Source organism: Protopterus annectens, chromosome 12.part0 (assembly GCF_019279795.1).
Source record: "Protopterus annectens isolate FY-2018-M chromosome 12.part0, PAN1.0, whole genome shotgun sequence".
NCBI classification, from domain to species: domain Eukaryota; kingdom Metazoa; phylum Chordata; order Ceratodontiformes; family Protopteridae; genus Protopterus; species Protopterus annectens.
In genome coordinates, this window is record NC_056746.1 from 889,769,396 (window position 1) to 889,788,534 (window position 19,139).

Here is a 19,139-nt window from a genome sequence, read left to right on the forward strand (position 1 = left end):
GGGGGAGCGGATTCTGCATTCATTGGATGTACACAGACAACTGAGATTCTACTTAAACAGGACAAAATCTCTAAGAAAATCTGAACAACTATTGGTGGCATTTGCTGCAGGGGCAGAGGGAAAGGCTATTTCAAAGCAGACTATTTCCAAATGGATAAGCCATTGTATTCATTTCTTCTATATGCACCATGGTAAACCTATTCCCAAGGGGATTAGATCTCATTCCACCAGGGCTGCATCTACTTCTGCAGCCTTTCTCAGAGGGGTTCCTACCAGAGACATTCTAGAAGCTGCTACCTGGAGCTCAGTTCATACGTTCACCAAACATTACCATTTACCTGTCTTCTCCAAATCCAGAGCTGGCTTTGCCACTGCTGTCCTGCAGGGCCTTATAGCTGCTCCTAATGCTGAATAACTCCATCCTCCCAACCATAGCTTTGGGATTCTACCCAAATGTAATAACTAACAGTGAAACACGAACATAGTACAGTTGTGTACACTTACCATAAATGTAGATGTTTGAGTGTATTCACTGTTGCAGTCCTGGTTACCCACCCTCCAGCCCCCTGTTTTTCTCTTACTATATATCTCTCCTTTCTTTTACTATGCTTAAAAGCCTTTTTGGTGTATTTGCTTTTGTTTGGAGGTATATTTTTTGTGTTTTAAGTTATATACATATACATATATATATATATATATATATATATATATATATATATATATATATATGTATAGCTCCCCATTTGGTGGGCACCTGACATCTGGGGCAAGAAAAACTGATGTAATGGCATTGGCTGCATGTTTTATACCCCTGACGACCTGAGGTCATGGAAGAAGGGATGGCAACCGACGCAGGACCCAAGACTTTGTTAATCAGGCTGACTGAGGGCAATCTTCCAGCAGATTACCCAAATGTAATTACCGCAACAGTGAATACACTCGAATATCTACATTTATGGTAAGTGTACACAACTGTACTGTTCTGATCCCCTTCAGACACCTATACTCAGAGGACGTACTCAGTGTCCAGCAGGAGGCCAGGAAACCCAGTACCAGGAGAAATTATGCATCAAAATGGAAAAGATTCTCCAGGTGGTGGTATAAGAAAAACCAGGACCCTTTACTCATTCCTGTACCCGTGGTCCTTTCTTACTTGTGTGAGCTTCTACACTCGGGACTTCTGTTAAGGTCCACTTGTCTGTCATTTCTGCTTGTCTCCCTTTGGTACCTCCTTTGGCATTCAGGTTAGAGGTTAAACTATTTTTGAAAGGGGTTCTCCATATCAGACCCCCCTCATAAGCCAATACCTCCTACATGGGACCTAAATTTTGTCCTTGAAAAACTGACTTTACCTCCTTTTGAGCTAGCCCATTCTGCTTTACTGAAGCTATGTACCTGGAAAACAGTACTGCTGGTGGCTCTCACATCCGCTAGGAGGGTATCAGAAATTCAAGCCCTGATGGCCATCTTCCATAAAGACAGGGTTTCCCTCAGGACTAACCCTTCCTTTATGCTTGAGGTGGTTAATTAATTATCCTTGAATCAGACCATTAACCTCCCTGTCTTCTTCCCTCAATCTCAAAATTCCTCTGAAAGAACTCTACATTACTTAGATGTCCACAGACAAGCTGGATATTACCTGGACAAAACTAAACCCATTAGATTGTCTGACCAGCTGTTTGTCTCCTTTCACCCAAATGCCTTGGGGAAGGCAGTCTCAAAACAAGACTATATCTTCATGGATCTCGAAGGTTATCTCTGCATGCTACTCCTTTCATGGCAAAGTTCTATCTGAAAGTGTGAAAGCTCATTCCACTAGGGCAGCTGCTTCCTCAGCAGCCTTCTTCAGGGTGGTAGACTACGCTTCTATCCTAGAAGCGACTTTGTGGTCATCGGTCAATACCTTCACCAGGCATTATAAACTTGATTTGGTTTCTAGAGCCAGAAGTGGGTTGCTAGATCTATACTACATGATCTCATAGACCAGGGACATCATCCCTCCTCCTAGGCTCATACCTACAGTACTCACCCTACAGTTATGAATACTGCAACATGAGAATAGAAGGACATGTAATAGTTGTGTAAGAACTTACCATAACCTTAGATGTCGTTCTCTTCCATGTTGCAGTATTCATTCCCACCCTCCTACCCCCTTTTTACCTATTTAGCTACCTGAGGGGACATATCTCCCTCCATCTATCAAACCTCAGCATCAGGCACATGCCTCCATGAGGTACCCTTTGGCCTGGTCTCATGTGTGGGTCTGAAAAGCTTCCACTTTCTTGCTTCCAGGGGTACTACTCTATGCAGTAGTCCATTCTGAAGTGGGTACGTGCAGACGTCACTTTTATAGCCAATGTCAGTTTATAGCTTTGACATCAAACGTTGCACTTAACCTGCTCCTAAGATTTAGGTACACTGGCCGGATGTCTGATGCTGCAGGCAGCAACCTCCCTACTGTTATGAATACTGCAACATTGAAGAGAAGGACATTTAAGGTTATGGTAAGATGTCCTTCTATTCCTATGTTGTGGTATTCTTGGTGTGGGATTTTCCACCTCAGGCGACCTGTACGTCGGCTCCTATACAAAAGCTTCAGCCTGGCTGTTGCAGTTGCATATGACGTCACATGTAGGGCCAAAACCAGGGACCTTAAATGTGACATCTGTATGCACAGACTTCAGACCTTTTCAGCCCGCAGAGGACCGTCACATCATGTGCGCTTCACCACAAGACGTCTAAAAGCTAAGTACCCTGTTGGGTTTTTTTCTTCTTTGACCTCTAGCTAAAGCCTGGTTTGTTGTAGTAAACTTTAGCCAGTGTCAGCAAAAAAAGGGCAAATGCCAATGCGGGTGCTAAATATCCCATAAAGATACGCACGACCGGTGTGTGTTTTGCCTAGGCCGAGAGCACGATCACACCGCTTACTCTAGCTGCCAATCCTTCATTCCTAAGACCCTATGCACCCATCTGGCTGCACTTAATCTTTACCTAGAAAACCAACAACTTAAAAGATTAGCACTCAGGATGGATCTTGTTTCAGAAGCCTCAATCGAACCTCCACAAAAAAAGGCCAAGATTCCTAGGCCCTCTTCTACTGCCTCTCTGCTTTTGGATGCCCCGCCAGTTACTGATTTAGGAGTTGAGGGAAGTCCGAGAGATCCATAGACTTCGGTGACCTTCGAGGAAGCCACTACACAGTTGACGACAAGCATGTCAACGGAGCTACCCCAGACATCGGCTACTGCTGAGGTTGAGGGGGAACCAGACACAGTCGGGCCTCCGACCGGGATACCTCCTCCTGACACAGCTACCCTTAGCCAGGCATCCGATTCAAGGCCTATGCCTAAGTTTACCCCAGTTAAAAAGAAACAGAAAACCAAACATCTGGCTACACCTGCCGAAGGCCTACCTGATTGGCAGTCCTTCACCTCATCTTTGATGCAGGTCTTTGTGGCCCTCAGGCTCTCAGACTCTCTTCCAATCTACTCTTCCTCTCCTCAGCCCTAGGCCTGCCTCTGTCTCCTCTCTTCCACCACCTACTTCACAAGACAGGGAAGAAGAGCAAGAGACCTATTATTCATCTTCTGATGAATAAATATCTTACACCTCCCAAATAGCCTCTCCTCAGGAGTATTATTCCCCAAATGAAGAATCCATTGAAGGGGACTCCCCTCCAGAGAGGATATCAGCATTGGTGAGACCATAACCAAAATGAGGGAATACTTCAAATGGGACACCTCTCAAATGTCTGATACTCAGAAAAGGTATTTTAGACTGTTACAAGTGAAATCTCCCTTCCCTTCTGCCATTCCACCTGTCATCCCTGCCAATTTAGATGCCTTTTCCTCAGCATCAAAGACACCAGATTCTCAGCCACCTGCCCCTAAGAGGCCAGACTGCTTCTACAATGTGCGTGATGACCTGAAATTTCTAGACAAACCACCCCTGGCAGATCCTGCTATGATTGCCATTTCACTGGATAAACGATCCAGACTGATTCCATCTGCCCCTCTCTTACCTATGGACAAAGATAGCAAACCAATGGATAGAATTGGAAAGAAGGTTTACACCTCTTCCGCATTGGCCTTTAGAGCCATCAACCATCAAACCCATATGACCATATATGCTCTGGACCTGGTCTCTCAAACCTCCACTCTGCTTGCTGCTACTCCAGACTGCCCCACTAAATCTGACATCTCTTCCAAACTATCTCTGGCTGCGACACTCCATTAGATGTAGTTATGATGCTACAGAGGCCTCTGCAGCATCTGCCACTTGTACTCAGGAGATATTCCTGGCTACATCTGCAACACTTAGCGGAAGACTTCAAGTCTAAAATCTTAGATGCCCCTCTGGATCCTACCTTCCTGTTTGGTAAACAGTCAGCAAACCTATTCAAAAACTGCAAGAAAAGAACAAGGAATTGCAAGACATCAAGCATCTTCTGGTGTCTCCTATTTCTAAATATTACAGGAATTACCCTGCCAGAGTCACCTTTGTCAGAAGAAACCCTGCACCAGCTGGACCTACCTCTTCCAGACACAGAAGAGGGGTCAGGAGACAAACCCATTCCAGGCCAGCTGTCTCTCAGCTCCCCCCCTCTAGACAACCCTTTCAGGATAGGAGGTCCCAACAGTACGTGACTGCCTTGCTCACCTCCCCCTTTCCGCACTCCTCTCCCACTGCCTCCCCTTTTGGTAAACCATCACCACAGACAAATGGGTTCTGGCTACTATTCAAAAAGGGCACTTCCTCTCCTGGAAAGAAAGGCCACCCTTAAGGGGTGTCCCCTTCCCCCAAAATATCAGTCACCTTTTCCCACAGATTCTGAAAGATCTTCTGAACTTGAGTCCAGTAGAACCTGTCCCTCCAGGGCAGGAAGGAAATGGCTTCTATTCAAGACTGTTTCTGGTCCCTCCAAAAAATGGACCATGGAAACCCATTCTAGACCTTTCCTTCTTAAACCTATTCTTAAAGATTCCCACCTTCAGAATGTTGTCCTTACCAAATTTACTCCCAGTCATACTAGCCACAGACAGCTAAGGTTTTATCTAGACTAAACAAAATCCATAAGAAAATCCAATCCGCTCTTTGTTTCCTTCCACCCCAGGGCCCTGGGCATGGCAGTCTTCAAACAAACCATCGCATGTTGGATTAGAAATGCTATTTGCCTATGTTATTCACACCATGGCAAAACACTCCCACAGGGATATAAAGCTCACTCTACCAGGACAGTGGCAGCCTCGAAAGCCTTCTTAAAAGGCCTGGACACTGCATCCATACTAGAAGCAGCCACATGGTCCACAATTCACACTTTCACCAAAGTTAGACAATGTCTCCAGAGCATGTGCAGGATTTGCCAGAGCAATTCTGCAGGGGTTTGTGGAATCAGCTTCTTCTATCTCCTCCCTTCCTTCCAGCTAAGGTGTGGTACTCTCCCACACCAAGAATACTGCAACATAGGAAGAGAAGGTCATAGAATAGTTGTATAAAATCTTACCATTACCGTAGATGTTCTTCGTGTTTCACTGCTGCAGTCCTAACCATTGGGCTATTCATGCTGTGGTAGCCCTCAGTCGGTCCGAATACCAGAGTCAAGGTTTTGTGCATCGGCTGCTGTCGCGTGCTGCGTGACGTCATGTCATTCGAGCTATAAAGGAGAGCAGGCTATGCCATTACTTCAGTCTTTCTTGCCATGGAGCCCATAGCAGAAGCAATTCGCAACAGTGCCGGTCGGCTGTTTCCAGTTTTCGAACTTCAGCTGAAAACGTCTAAAGCTAAGTACCTCGTTGGGATCCTTCCTTTTTCTTGCATTAATCGATGTCTGAAAATGTATATAACTGTCTCACCTGTGGAAAGCAAATACCACACCGAGACTTCCATTCTTACTGCATCACTTGCTTAGGGCCCAGGTCACGGCATACCCCACTGTCAGTTCTGTGCCCTCTTTAACGCTAGAACTATTCATCATAGAGCTCTGTTTGTAGCCAGATATTTTTGTCTTCCGTCTCCATTTACCGATATGGCATCCGTCAGTCAGCAAACAGCAGATCTTTTGAAAAAATGTAAAGATAAGGATAGAGACAGACTGCATAAGGCTAAGCCTTCTGACGACACCACCGCTAAAAGGGTCATCTGTTCTTCAGAATTCAGTGAAGCGCTTTCGCAGCCCCTGATGCCCGAATCTATTACTTCGTAGGCCTCTACTTGAGACCCTTTCGGTATCCTGTATGCTGCAGAAAACTGCATTGTCTAACGAGCCTTTGGCTGTCTCTGCCTTGGTTGGGTCCGGAGCTGCTATGCAGGCACCAACTTCCAAGGATACCGCTTACACTTCGGAATTCACTTCAAGCACTTCGCCCTCTCATCCAACTAACACACCGATAGGACTGAGGGATATTCTTCAGGCCAGACATAGAGCTACTCCAAAGAAAACAGCAAAAAGTCTCCATTCCACTACTCCTCCCCCTCCTCAAACTAGAGTACTTAAAATGGCGGAGGATCTCATCACTTTCATCCAGGGTAATCAGGTAACACCAGCCAAAAGGAGAAGAGAACTTTCTCCAAACATCCAGTTGGATTTAGACTCACAGGGATCTGACTCCTCTGTTGTTGAAGAGGAAAATTGTCTTCCTGCCTATGAAGACTCAGATGCAGAAGAATCTATTCCTTCTGCATCACCTCCTGAAGACTTTTCCTTTGGGGAAACTCTCCACACCCTCAGGGAACACTTTCAATGGAAATAAACGGATTTTCCTCAATCCAAGAAAAGACTGAGAGTTTCTGGACCTACCCCAGCACAGGCCTCTGGCCATCCCACCCATCTTGGAGGTGGTAGTTAATGTTTACCAAGAATCCAGCCTTACCCCTGACACCCCTCCACCTGCCCCCAGAAAATTTGACAGATACTACAGGGTACCTGACTCTCATAAATTCCTCTACAGAAATCCTATAGCAGATGCAGAGGTGATCCCTCTGGGACCTAAGGGAGTTAAGGCTACCTCTGCAAAGAATCCTGTTCCCTCAGACAAAGAATCCATGGCCCTGGACAGATGGGGTAAAAAAGTATATACCTCTGCAACTTTAACTATAAGGGCTCTCAACTGTCAGTTCCACATGTTAAAATAGCAATAGCACACTTTGGAACTTTTGAAATAGAACATTTCTGCTTTTCCAGATTTTGCCAACAATAGAGATAGCAGAATTACTGCACTCTTCATCTCAGGTGGCAAAGCACTCCTTGCACTGTGGATTTGACACCCTAGAAGCTTCTAGCAGGGCAGTAGTGAACATGATCTGTTATCAGAAGACATGCATGGCTGAAGGAACAACCACTCCCTGATCATGTCAAAGCTGAAATCATGGATGCACCTCTTGACAAAGACCGCTTTTTAGACAGAAAACTGAAGAGGTACTTAAAGATGGAAGACCAAGCAAAATCAATGCAGACAATTAAAAGATTTTTTTTAAGTACAACCTCTTAGGTTCAGCAGAAATTTTCCCTCTAAACACTGGTCCTTTCCTGCACCAAACAGGCAGGCACAAGGCAAAACCCGTAGGGACAGACTCACCGGGACTAAAATTCAGAGCCAGCAAAGTAAAAACAGTGCCCCCCCCCCAAACACTAGAGCAGGGAGTTCAAAAGCAACCCTGTATGGAAAAAAAAACTCGTAATGTCTACCTTTCCCATCTCTGCCTACCTCCACCACACCAAAAGCTTAGGAGGAAGGCTATCTCTATGCAGAGAAAATTGGAACTGTATAACAAAAGATCAGTGGGTCTTAAAAATCATTGCATCAGGGGTACAAACTCAGTTTCCAAGAACTACCTACCACCTCCACGGGGGTACCCAGACCTACCTCCAAACCAGTGAGCCAAAGCACTAAAACGAGTACGAAACATAATATCCCTAGGGGCATTAGAACCTGTAGCTCCAGAACAAGTTGCAAAAGGATTATATTCTAGACTATTCCTTGTTCCCAGGAAAGAGGGACTTTGGCATCCCATCCTGGATTTCTCCTTTCTCAATACCTTCCTGGTAATCCCAAAATTCAAAATGCTTAACTTACAACAGCTTCTACCAATGCTGCCAAACAAAACTTGAATGGTCACCTTAGACCTAAAGGATGCTTACCGGCATATCCCAATAAGGGAATCATGCAGAAAATTCCTATGCAGGATCACTACACTTTCAATTCACTGCTTTGCCCTTTGGCTTATCTACTGCTCCCAGGGTATTCACCAAATGTCTAGCTCCTGCCATTGCCTTTTGCAGGCAAGACAGTGTACAGATTTACCCTTACCTGGATGACTCTCATCCAGGCAGACTGCAAGGAACTGCTCCTGTAGCACCTCTCATTTGTAGAAACCCTACTCACCTCTCTGGGGTTCACTATCAATGAAAGGAAATCAAAACAGACACCTACCAGGAAAATCATATTTCTGGGAACCTTATTGGACACACAACAGCAAATGGCCTTTCTGTCCCCAGAAAAAGTTTCCTACCAAAATACATTATTACTTTGGCCTCCCAAACCCAGCTTTCTGCCAGGCAGTTCCTACAAGCTCTAGGATACATGGCCTCATACATCCTCCTGGTACCTCTGGCCAGACTACACATGAGGAAAATTCAGTGATACCTGAAGAACCTATGGTGTCAACACTGAAACCTCTGGACACCTCCCTGCCTGTGATCCCTTGCATAAGATCCAAGTTCCTCTGGTGGGCCCAGGCCTGTGCTCTGAGCAAGGGACTTCCATTTACCCTCCATCCATCAGACCAGACCATAACTACAGATGCTTAGGACATAGCCTGGGGTGCCACTTAGAAGGCAGATGTGCCCAAGGTCTCTGGGACGCACAAATACTACCCTTGCACATCAACCAAAATGAAATGATAGCAGTACAAAATGCTCTGGCATACTTCAAACCCTACCTCAAACCAGGGGTTCTTCTCATAAAAACAGACACCACCACAGTAATGTGGTACATCAACAAACAGGGAGGGACTCTATCTTACCTCCTGTGCAGACTAGCCGTGAACCTGTGGCTAGCAGCCTCATCCATGGGACTACATCTTATTGCCCAATACCTACTGGGCATCAACAACACCCTGGCAGACCACCTAAGCAGAAACCTGCTGGACCCACATAAATGACAAATCCCCAGAGACATTTTTCTGCAAATTACACACACATATGGGGGGACCCGCCATGTGGACCTCTTTGCCTCTCATTTAAATCACCAAGTACAGAAATTCTGCACCAACGAGTACCATCACCTGGCCTGGAAGGTGGATGCCCTGACCTTCCCTTGGAATACACTCTTTGTGTATACATTCCCACCTCTACCTCTCATTCCAAAAGTACTAATCAAGGTAAGGGAGGAAAAACCAAGAGAAATAGTCATTGCCCCCAAATTGGCCCAGACAGCATTGGTACCCACTGCTGAGCAGCCTATCTCACCAGCCCCCCTGGCAGCTACCTCTGATAACTCGCCTGCTATCCCGGCGGGGGGGGGCGCACAATGCTGCACCCAGACCTTCAGACACTCAAGCTCTCAGCATGGCTTATTCTACCAAAACCAACAAGGAATCTATGCTAATCAAGCAAGTCCTTGACATCATCACAGAAGCCAGAAAATCTTACACTGAGAAATGGAAAAGTCTGCTCCTGGAACCAGTCCAAGGGGGCAGACTTAAATCTGCCCTCCATTCCTCTTAGTCTAGATTATCTTGCTGAGCTTCTTAATAAGGGTCTCTCCTTCTCCTCCTCCTCCATAAAGATCCATGCCTCTGCTATCTCGGCACACTTTGATACAGAACAGACATGTTCTTCCACCCTCTTTTCAAACAATTCATTAGAGCAGCCTCTAATATCAGGCCTCCGAGAAGACAGCCCCCCCCCCCCCACCCCCAGCCTGGGACCTGAACTATGTTTTAAAAAGCTTACTCTCTCCCTTTGAGCCTGCAGCATCCTCAGAACTAAACTACCTCTCTTGGAAGACTGCCTTTCTCCTGACTATTACTTCAACCAGGAGAGTGTCAGAGCTTCAAGCCTTAATGGCCATTTAGCCATTTATCATCTTCCATGCAGACAGGGTCTTCCTGAGAACCAATCCCTACTTCATGCCAAAGGTGGTTTCGGATGTTACCCTCATCCAGGCCATCCACCTTCCCACCGTTTTCCCCAACTCTTAGAACAAGGGTGAAAGGATAATGCATTCTTTGGATGTGCACAGGCAACTCCAATTTTATCTGAATCGTACAAAGACATTCAGGAAAACTGACCAGCTCTTGGTCAGCTTTAAAACAGAGGCACAGGGGAAACCAATATCCAAACAGACCATTTCCAAATTTATAGCACACTGCATCCAGTTTTGCTGCTTCTTGCACATTCCACTAGGGCAACCTGTACTTCCACAGCATTCCTTAGAGGGGTACACACCAAGGACATCCTGGAAGCTGCCACATGGACTTCAGTGCACACCTTCACCAAACATTACCATCTGAATCTATTCTCAAAAGCTTGGGCTGGGTTTGCCTCTGCAATTCTGCAGGGTATGCTCACCCAATCTTAAGTTTCTATTAACCTTCCACCCTTCTCCTCAGCTTTGGGAATCTTCCCAATGGTAGGACTGCAGCAGTGAAACGCAAAGAACATAGTACAGTTGTGTACACTCACCGTAACTGTAGATGTTTGAGTGTGTTCATTGCTGCAGTCATGCTTTCCTTAAAGGCACACACATTTCTGTGGGGGTCTCTGACCTCAGGACTACTAAACAAAAAAACACCAAGCACTGCTGTAGTTGCCAATTTTCTTTCTTTATTCAATACATCCTGGTACCTCGGCCTCACAGGCCTTCAATAGAATAACTTCAAAAAATCCAAGCAGCTATTTATATTCCATCTCAGCATTAATCCATCTTCATTTAATTAAACAATTGAATCAATTACACAATTAAATGCTTTCCCTTGAACATTATGTAGCTTAGAACCCAAAGATGTGCCCCCCACATATGCACACTTACACTTTATATCATAATTATATTAAATACATTAACCCAACACAGGGTGAATTTCCCAAATAACATTTTTTAAATAATTTTTTTTAAATGTATATGACTCACTTAAAATGATTCACATTCACATTTTCTCCTAAACCCCAGTGAACTTACACAGATGAACACACAAAAAATACATTTCAACCTACCCACAAGGTTCAATTATAAATATCTATCCATAACATATAAATTTATTTTATTAAATGTAAACTTTTTTTTATATTTTTTTCATCCTTCCTTTATTGCACTTATTTGCTCTTAATATTGAATTAATCAACTTCATTTATTCATCCAAAAATTTTTAAAAATTATTTTTTATATATTAAACCCAATACATTTGTTCTGAAATGAACTAACCAAAATCCATTAGACTTTGCATCTAAATGCCCCAATCAATGTCTAGATTGAGACCCCTGGGATATAAAGTGCCCAAGTATACTATTAATCTTGTTTCTTTAGTGTTTTCTTTAGTGTATTAGCAAAGCCCTTTGAAGAACAAACGGGGCCATGAATTCAAAAGAAAATTGATTAAATTGGAAATGAAATTAATAGTATATTTGGGCACTTTATATCCTAGGGGTCTCAATCTGGACATTGATTGGGGCATTTAGATGCGAAGTCGGATTTTGGTTAGTACATTTCAGAACAAATGTGTTGGGTTTAATATATAAAAACAAATTTAAAATAATTTTTGGATGAATAAATGAAGTTGATTAATTCAATATTAAGAGTAAATGCAATAAAGTAAGGATGAAAAATTAGAAAAAAATATAAAAAGTTTACATTTAATAAAATAAATTTATATGTTCTGGATAGATATTTATAATTGAACCTTGGGGGTAGGTTGAAATGTTTTTTTTATGTGTTCAGTTGTGTAAGTTCATTGGGGTATAGGAGAAAATGTGTATCATTTTATTAAGTGAGTCATATATATTTAAAAATAAAATGTTATTTGGGAAATTCACCCTGTGTTGGGTTAATGTATATAATATAGTTATGATATAATGTGTAAGTGTGTATATGTGGGGAGCACATCTTTGGCTTCTAAGCAGCATAATGTTCAAGGAAAAGCATTTAATTGTTTAATTTATTCAATTGTTTAAATGAAGATGGATTAATGCTGAATATGGAGTATAAATAGCTGCTTGGATTTTGTGAAGTTATTCCTTTGAAGGCCTGTGAGGCCGAGGTACCAGGATGTATTGAATAAAGAAAGAAAATTGGCAGCTACAGCAGTGCTCAGTGTTTTTTTGTTCGGGGAGAATTCCTGTGTTCCAGCTTCTTTTGGAACTTGTGTGGTTTGGTGTTTGCACCCAGGACTACTACTAATTAAAATTGGACAACTTTGGTTGGTTAAGGCAAGAAAAGGTGAGGTAATGGCATCACCTGCTCTCCTTTATAGCTCGGATGACCAGACTTCAACCAGCAAGTGACAGCAGCCGATGCACAAAACCGTGACTCTGGTATTTGGACAGACTGAGGGCTAGCACAGCATGGATAAACCCAATGGTTAGGACTGCAGCAGTGAACACACACTAACATCTACATTTATGGTGAGTGTACACAACAGTACTATGTCCTTCTCTTCCATGTTGCAGTATTCCTTCCCACCCACCTAACTCCCTTATACTTTCTGGCTCTCATTACTGATCTGTCTTGGGTCTCATGGGGGTTATACCCTACCCTGTGACCAATTTAACCACAAAATGGCTTCTTGATCCTATGACTGACATCACTGGCTACTCTACTTACTCCTATCCAGCTGGGCTTTCAAGTTCTGAGGTCTGTGTATGCAGACATCACATTGAAGGTCCCTGGTTTATGGCCCTACGTGTGACATCCCACGCAACTGCAACAGCCAAGCTGAAGCTTTTATACAAGAGCTGACATACGGGTTGCCTGAGGTGGAAAATCCCACACAGAGTACTGCAACATGGAAGAGAAGGACATCTATGGTTAGAGTAAGATTTTACACAACTATTCTTTTCTTCTTAGTCTCTCTTATCAGCTGGGTATAACAGTAAACCTTGCCAAGTCCTCCTTGTTCCTGTCTCAACAGCTGGAGTTCATCATCACTCAGTTGGACACTACTTCTGAGATTGCAACTCTCCCCCTCCAACGTGCACTTCTTATTCGGTCTCACGTTCAGTCTCTTCTGGAGCAAACTTGTCCTCCAGCATCCCTCATTCTAAGGGCTTTAGGTTCATTGGCAGTCGCCATTTATCTGGTTCCATTGGCCAGGTATGATATGAGGGTTCTGCAGTGGACCCTGGCAGTTCAGTGGTCTGTTTGCTTACCCTCTCAACCACAAATGCAGCAACTACTTCACCCTTCATCCCAGAGGGGGAGTCCCCCAGGGACGCTCTGACTCACGATTGGCCTCCAGGATTTCTTTATGCCTTTCCACCCTTACCATTGATTCCCATAGTTCAGAAAGCAAGACACCTCAGGATGCAGTTAATCCTCATTGCCCCTTTTTGGCCTTGGCAGGTGTGGTTCCGTCTCCTAAGGTTTCATCTGAAGCCCCCCCCCCCCAATGGGTGCTCTATCTGGCGCCGGATCTGATCTCCCACCCATCGCTTTGTCGACTTGCAAATCTGCAGACCCTCTGACAGCTTGGTTTGTCCAATCCAGTGATTCTTGCCAAGTCCAGGCTTGTGTCCTCTGTGAAGGACATTATACTTGCGAAATCATCTACTAAAAAAGTCTATAGAAGCAAATGGAAGAGGTTCAGTATCTGGGCTAAAGGTTGGAATCTGGATCCATTTTCAGTTTCTATTTCTGACGTGCTTCTTTTCTTGGCTTGCCTTTTTCATGCGGGTGCTAGTTTTTCAATGATCAAACTACAACTGGCAGCTTTTTGCTATTTTCATCTCCATGACAAACCTACGTTTTCATCTTGCCTCTGTAAGGCCTTTTTGAAACTTGTATTTTTGTTGCGTCTTCCAGTCAAGGATCCTGCTCCACTGTGGGATCTTGCTCTGGTGTTGCAATCTCTGACTAAGGCCCCCTTTTGAGCCTGCTGCATCCTGTGATCTTAAATTTCTTTCTTGGAAGACTGTCCTTTTGGTGGTGATAACTTCAGTGAAGAGAGTTTCAGGATTGTAGGCTCTTACCTCTATTACCTCCCTTCTTTGTGCTCTATAAAGGTAGAGTGACCTTAAAGCCCGTTCCTTCCTTTTTGCCTAAAGTTGCCACTGAAGCGAACCTCAATCAAATCTATACACCTTCTGGTGTTTTCCTAATTATGCTAATAAGGGGAATACATTTTGCATACTTTAGATGTTCAACAGCTTCATTTTTATCTGCACAGAACTAGATCTTTCTGCCTCTCAGACCAATTGTTCATGGCTATTTCGCTCTCCAGGAGAGGCCAAGTTGTTTCAAAAATCACCATATCCCATTGGATTTCTTAGTGCATATCTTACATATACTCCCCATGGTTCTCCTTTTCCTGGACCAGTTAGGGGTCATTTTACCAGGTCAGTGGCTACTTCATCCACCTTTTCAGTCCATCTGTCCTTGGATGATATCTGTGCAGCAGCAACTTGGTCTTCTCGTCATACCTTCATTTCTCATTTCAAACTGGATGTAATTTCTAGAAGGGCTTCCTTCGACATGTCCTTCCATGGGGCCACCTGAGAATGTTAGGTAGGTGGGGACTCTGATCCATACGTGATGAATGGTGACTGGGATAACAGGTTATCAGTTTATGTACTCGCCATAACTTGGTATCTGTTATCCGTAGTCACCATTCATCACGATCCCACCCTCCTTCCCGAGGGGTTGGCAGGATTTGGAAGATCTTTGCTGGTGGCAGGTTTTAGCTGTCTGTCTTCTTTCTCCAGGGCAAGCTCGATCTGAGGGGTTAGAGGGCAGCAGAGCATCATGGAGGGGAGGAGCTTGAGCTAAGCTGTTGTCCAAGTGTGCTGGCTCATATCCGATGTCGCATCCTAGACCCATACGTGATGAATGGTGACTAAGGATAACACAGATACCAAGTTATGGTGAGTACATAACTGATATTCCCTCAGCATAGCAGCTAATCTTTGAAAACTGTACCTTTCCTCACTCTTGCAGCTTATTGACCCACTACGAAGGGACGCTGATCCTCCCAAACTGAACAACCTAAAATTAGAGCTTGAGAGTTGAAACCCTAATGCAGCAGTGGGCTTCCATCCATGCTGATGAGTGGTGCATAATAAAGAAAGCCAGGAAAGCTGCTACCAGGAAATCTTGCATGGTTTCAACCAGATTTCCCAGTTAATGAAATAAGCCACAAGACCGTCATAGTTCAGGAAGCCCTATTTTGCACAACAAGCCTGTTAGATAATGGCCTGTCTTGCACTTCATTCGAGGTTCAGGTTTTGGCTGTCATAGTTTATTTGCCCCATGAGACATTCAAGAAGAAAGCCTTCTTCCAGCTCCCTGGAACCTTTTTTTTTGTAGTAGAAACACTAACTCTTCCTTCGAGTGGGCCATCTCTGCACCAGTCAGCCTTTTTTGTTACAGCTTTTATAGTGTAGACAGTGACATGGGTGTACATTCAATATAAGAATAGAAAAACCATAAACATTTTATTATTATTTTCATTGTTGTACATAATTTTTTTTAAATAACTCATTCAGTCCATTGTCACATAAATTGCTGAATTCTCACTTTCAGTTAAAATTCACTCCTCCTAACCATTGTTCTACATGAATTATTCCCACAAATTCTGTGTGTTCTATGTAGGTTATGCCTTCCTTTTCCTAAAGATCATCTTTCCAGTTTTTAAACTTCTTTACAATATTCAGTACTTCAGTTACAGTTGGTTTAGTTTTTAATTTTCATTTTCTAGTAATTCCTTTTTTTGGCAGGTAGCATTAAACTTGGTAGCCTTACTGTGTCTGTGCAGTTCAGACCCTAAAGAATCATTTCCTTAGTTACAGTAGTACAGCTGTGGAAGATCTTACCATAACAGTAGATGTCCTTCTCTTCACTGTTGCAGTATTCTACATAGAAGGTGATCTGCCCAGGGCAGCCTGATGCTCAGCCATTAAGCAAAAGCCTAAAGATCTTATATGCGTCATACATCATATTTATGCTCTCCACACACAACATATAGCATAAAAGGGGCGTACGAGCACAACTACCCAGAACTGAATTGCCCCAGAAGAAAACAGTCACCATAGGACAAAGAAATACATGCACATCCAGAAAGAAAAATGCAAAACAAACAAGATGGGGTTTGGAGGTAGCGAGTGAATACTGCAACAGTGAAGAGAAGGGCATCTTCTGTTATAAGATTTTACACAACTGTACTATGTCCTTCTATATCACTGTTGACAGTATTCTACATAGAAGGGAGAGTAAAAAAGCTCAAGAAACTGAATGGGAGGTGGAAAGCTGAGAAGAGCCCTCAACAAACACACACAAAATGGTTTCAGCAAAACCTGCTCCGGCTCTAGAAACCATATCTAATATCTTGTAATGCTTAGTAAATGTATGGGTAGAAGACTGAATAGCAGCTTCAAGGATGGAGTTTGTATCCAACCCCTTTAAGAAGGTACCAGAAGAGGCAGCAGCAGCCCTAGTGGAATGAGCTCTAACAGAAGTAGTCAGAGATTTGCCATGAAAAGAGTAACAAATGGAAATGGCCTTAGATATCCAGGAGGAGATGGTTTGCTTAGAAACAGCCAAACACAAAGACCTGGGATGAAAGGAAACAAAAAGCTGATCAGACTTTCAAATAGTCATAGTTTTATCCAAATAGTATTGCGCTGTCTGTGCAAATCCAGAGTATGGAGCACCCTGTCACTACCAGACTGAGGAGAAGAGAAAAGGAAGGGAGTTGTACCAACTAATTCAAGGATAATTCATTTACTACCTTGGGCATAAAAGAAGGATTAGTACAAAGGGGACACCCTGTCCCTGTGTAAAAACCAAAAAAAGAGGAATGGCCATGAGGACCTGAAGCTCAGAAACCATCAGAGCAGAATTAAGATCCAGCAGTAAAACAGGCTTCCAGGTATAATGTTACAAAGAAGCAGAATCTGCAGGCTCAGAAGGAGCCTGAGTCAATTTTTCCAAAACAAAACAAATGTCCCGAGGAGGAGGAGGAATAGATTTTCCTGAAGGCCGAATATGCAGAACACGTTTAAGAAATTGGTTGACCTCAAAACGAGAAGTCAAAGGAGGATTCAAGGGCAGACCAGCAGAAATGGCTGACAAATGGGCCTTCACAGAAGGCAGAATGCTTTTAAGCAATTTTGACCTCAGAAGGAGAAGTCAAGAGGATTCAAGGGTAGACTAGCAGAAATGGCTGACAAATGGGCCTTTACTGAAGAATAGGACAAGCCAGACTGGAGCAACTTTCACAAATAAGAGAGGGCCAAAGGGACCCCCCACTGAAAAGGGTCCTGGTTACAAGCATGGCATCAGACAGAAATTCTTTTCCATTTGGACATGTATGATATTCTGGTTGAGGGTTTCCTTGCCTCCTGTAAGACCCTGAGCATATCCTCAGAAAAGTGGTGCCTGAAAAGGGATCAGTACCCCATCACTCAGTGTCAGTTGCAGAGCAGACAGGTGGGGATGGGGGAGACCCCTTGTCCTGTGTGTGGAGTGGCCACATGCATTAATAGGGGTAATTAGTGCTGTCTCGGCCAAAAGGGTGTCGAGCATGATTTTTTTGGGGGGGGGGGGTCCAGCTGAATTTTCCACAGGACTCTTGGATGTAGAGGAGGAGGAAAGAAAGCGTAAAGAAACGTTCTCTTCCAAGGAAAGGAAAAAGGAGTCTATCTTCCATGACAGATGGCATGGCACTTTGGAACAGAAGAGAGGAAGTTACCTGTTCAGAGGGGAGGCAAAAAGATCTACCTGAGGAACACTCCGGACAGCCTTCAGAAACACGTCTGTGTGAAACATCTATTTGTGTGTCTGTGTTTTGGACCTGCTCAGAGTTTGCTACTAGATTGTTCTCTGTAGGAATGTATATTGTCTGAAGAATTAACTGATTACGGAGCACTACTTTCCAAGCCTGATGAGCAATCCTGCAGGGGAGATAAGTTTTTGTCGTCCCCCCGCTTTGTAGATTGTACACTGTAGTGTTGTCTGTACACCCAGGGGCTAGGAGAGAATATGGAATGAAAAGCATGAAGGGCCAGAATCATGGGTTTCATCTCTTTGGTGTTGATATGGTCTGACTTCTGATGGGGAGGCCAAACACCCTGAACTTTCAGGTGAACAAGAGAAGCCCTCCACTCCATGTCTGAGACATCTGTAAACAGCTCTTGAGAAGGGACTGGAGGCTGAAAGGGCCAGCCTGGGTTGTGAGCGAACTGTTTAATCTACTACTCAAATTCCTTCTTGAAACAAGGCAGGAGAGCTACACTGAAATCCAGAGGATGAAGATGCTGTAGCCAGGTTGACTAGAGGTACCACTGAAGCTTCTGCATGTACAGTCTGCATGAATCCCAGGCCCCAAAGAAATTCTATGGCTGAAATAGCAGTCAGCGGAAAAAGAGACAAAGAAGGTTGTCAGCGGCAATACCTTTGGAGGTGAAAGGCCAAAATGTTCACCATCTGAGTCCTGCATCCTAGATGCACATGATCCTGATAGGCAGTTGGGACAGACGTTTGGAAGTTGATAGTAAACTCGAGACTTTGAAGAAGAGAGATGGTGAACTGCAGATCCTGTAACAATCGACTGGGAAAAGATGCCTGAAGCAACAGGTCATCTAGATGAGGAAAAAATCTGAATGTCCTGGAGCCTGCAGAAGGCAATCACAGAAGCTAGGCATTTTGTGAATACCCTTTGGGCAGTTAAGAGGCCAAAGGGCAAAGCAGAGTACTGAAAATGAGAGGAAGATGTAGTGAAATGTAAAAACTTCCTGAAGAGTGGGTAAATAAGAATATGAAGGTAAGCATCTTTAAGATCCAAGGACACCAGAAAAGCCTGGGGTAATAAAAGAGGAAACCGAGTTTGAAGAGTAAGCATCTGAAAAGGACCTAGAGAAAGCTGTTGACCTGGGAGAGATCGAATATAGGTCTGAGTGCCCTTCTTTTGAGGAGTCAAGAACATTATGGAGTAAA

The 19,139-nt window shown here is 43.8% G+C and overlaps 1 protein-coding gene across 1 annotated transcript in view; it reads left to right on the plus strand.

Moving 5' to 3' along the window:
• The window catches only part of LOC122816858 (nuclear receptor coactivator 3-like), a 557,677-nt gene that overhangs the window by 79,115 nt on the left and 459,423 nt on the right, over positions 1-19,139 (plus strand). The window lies entirely within an intron of this gene.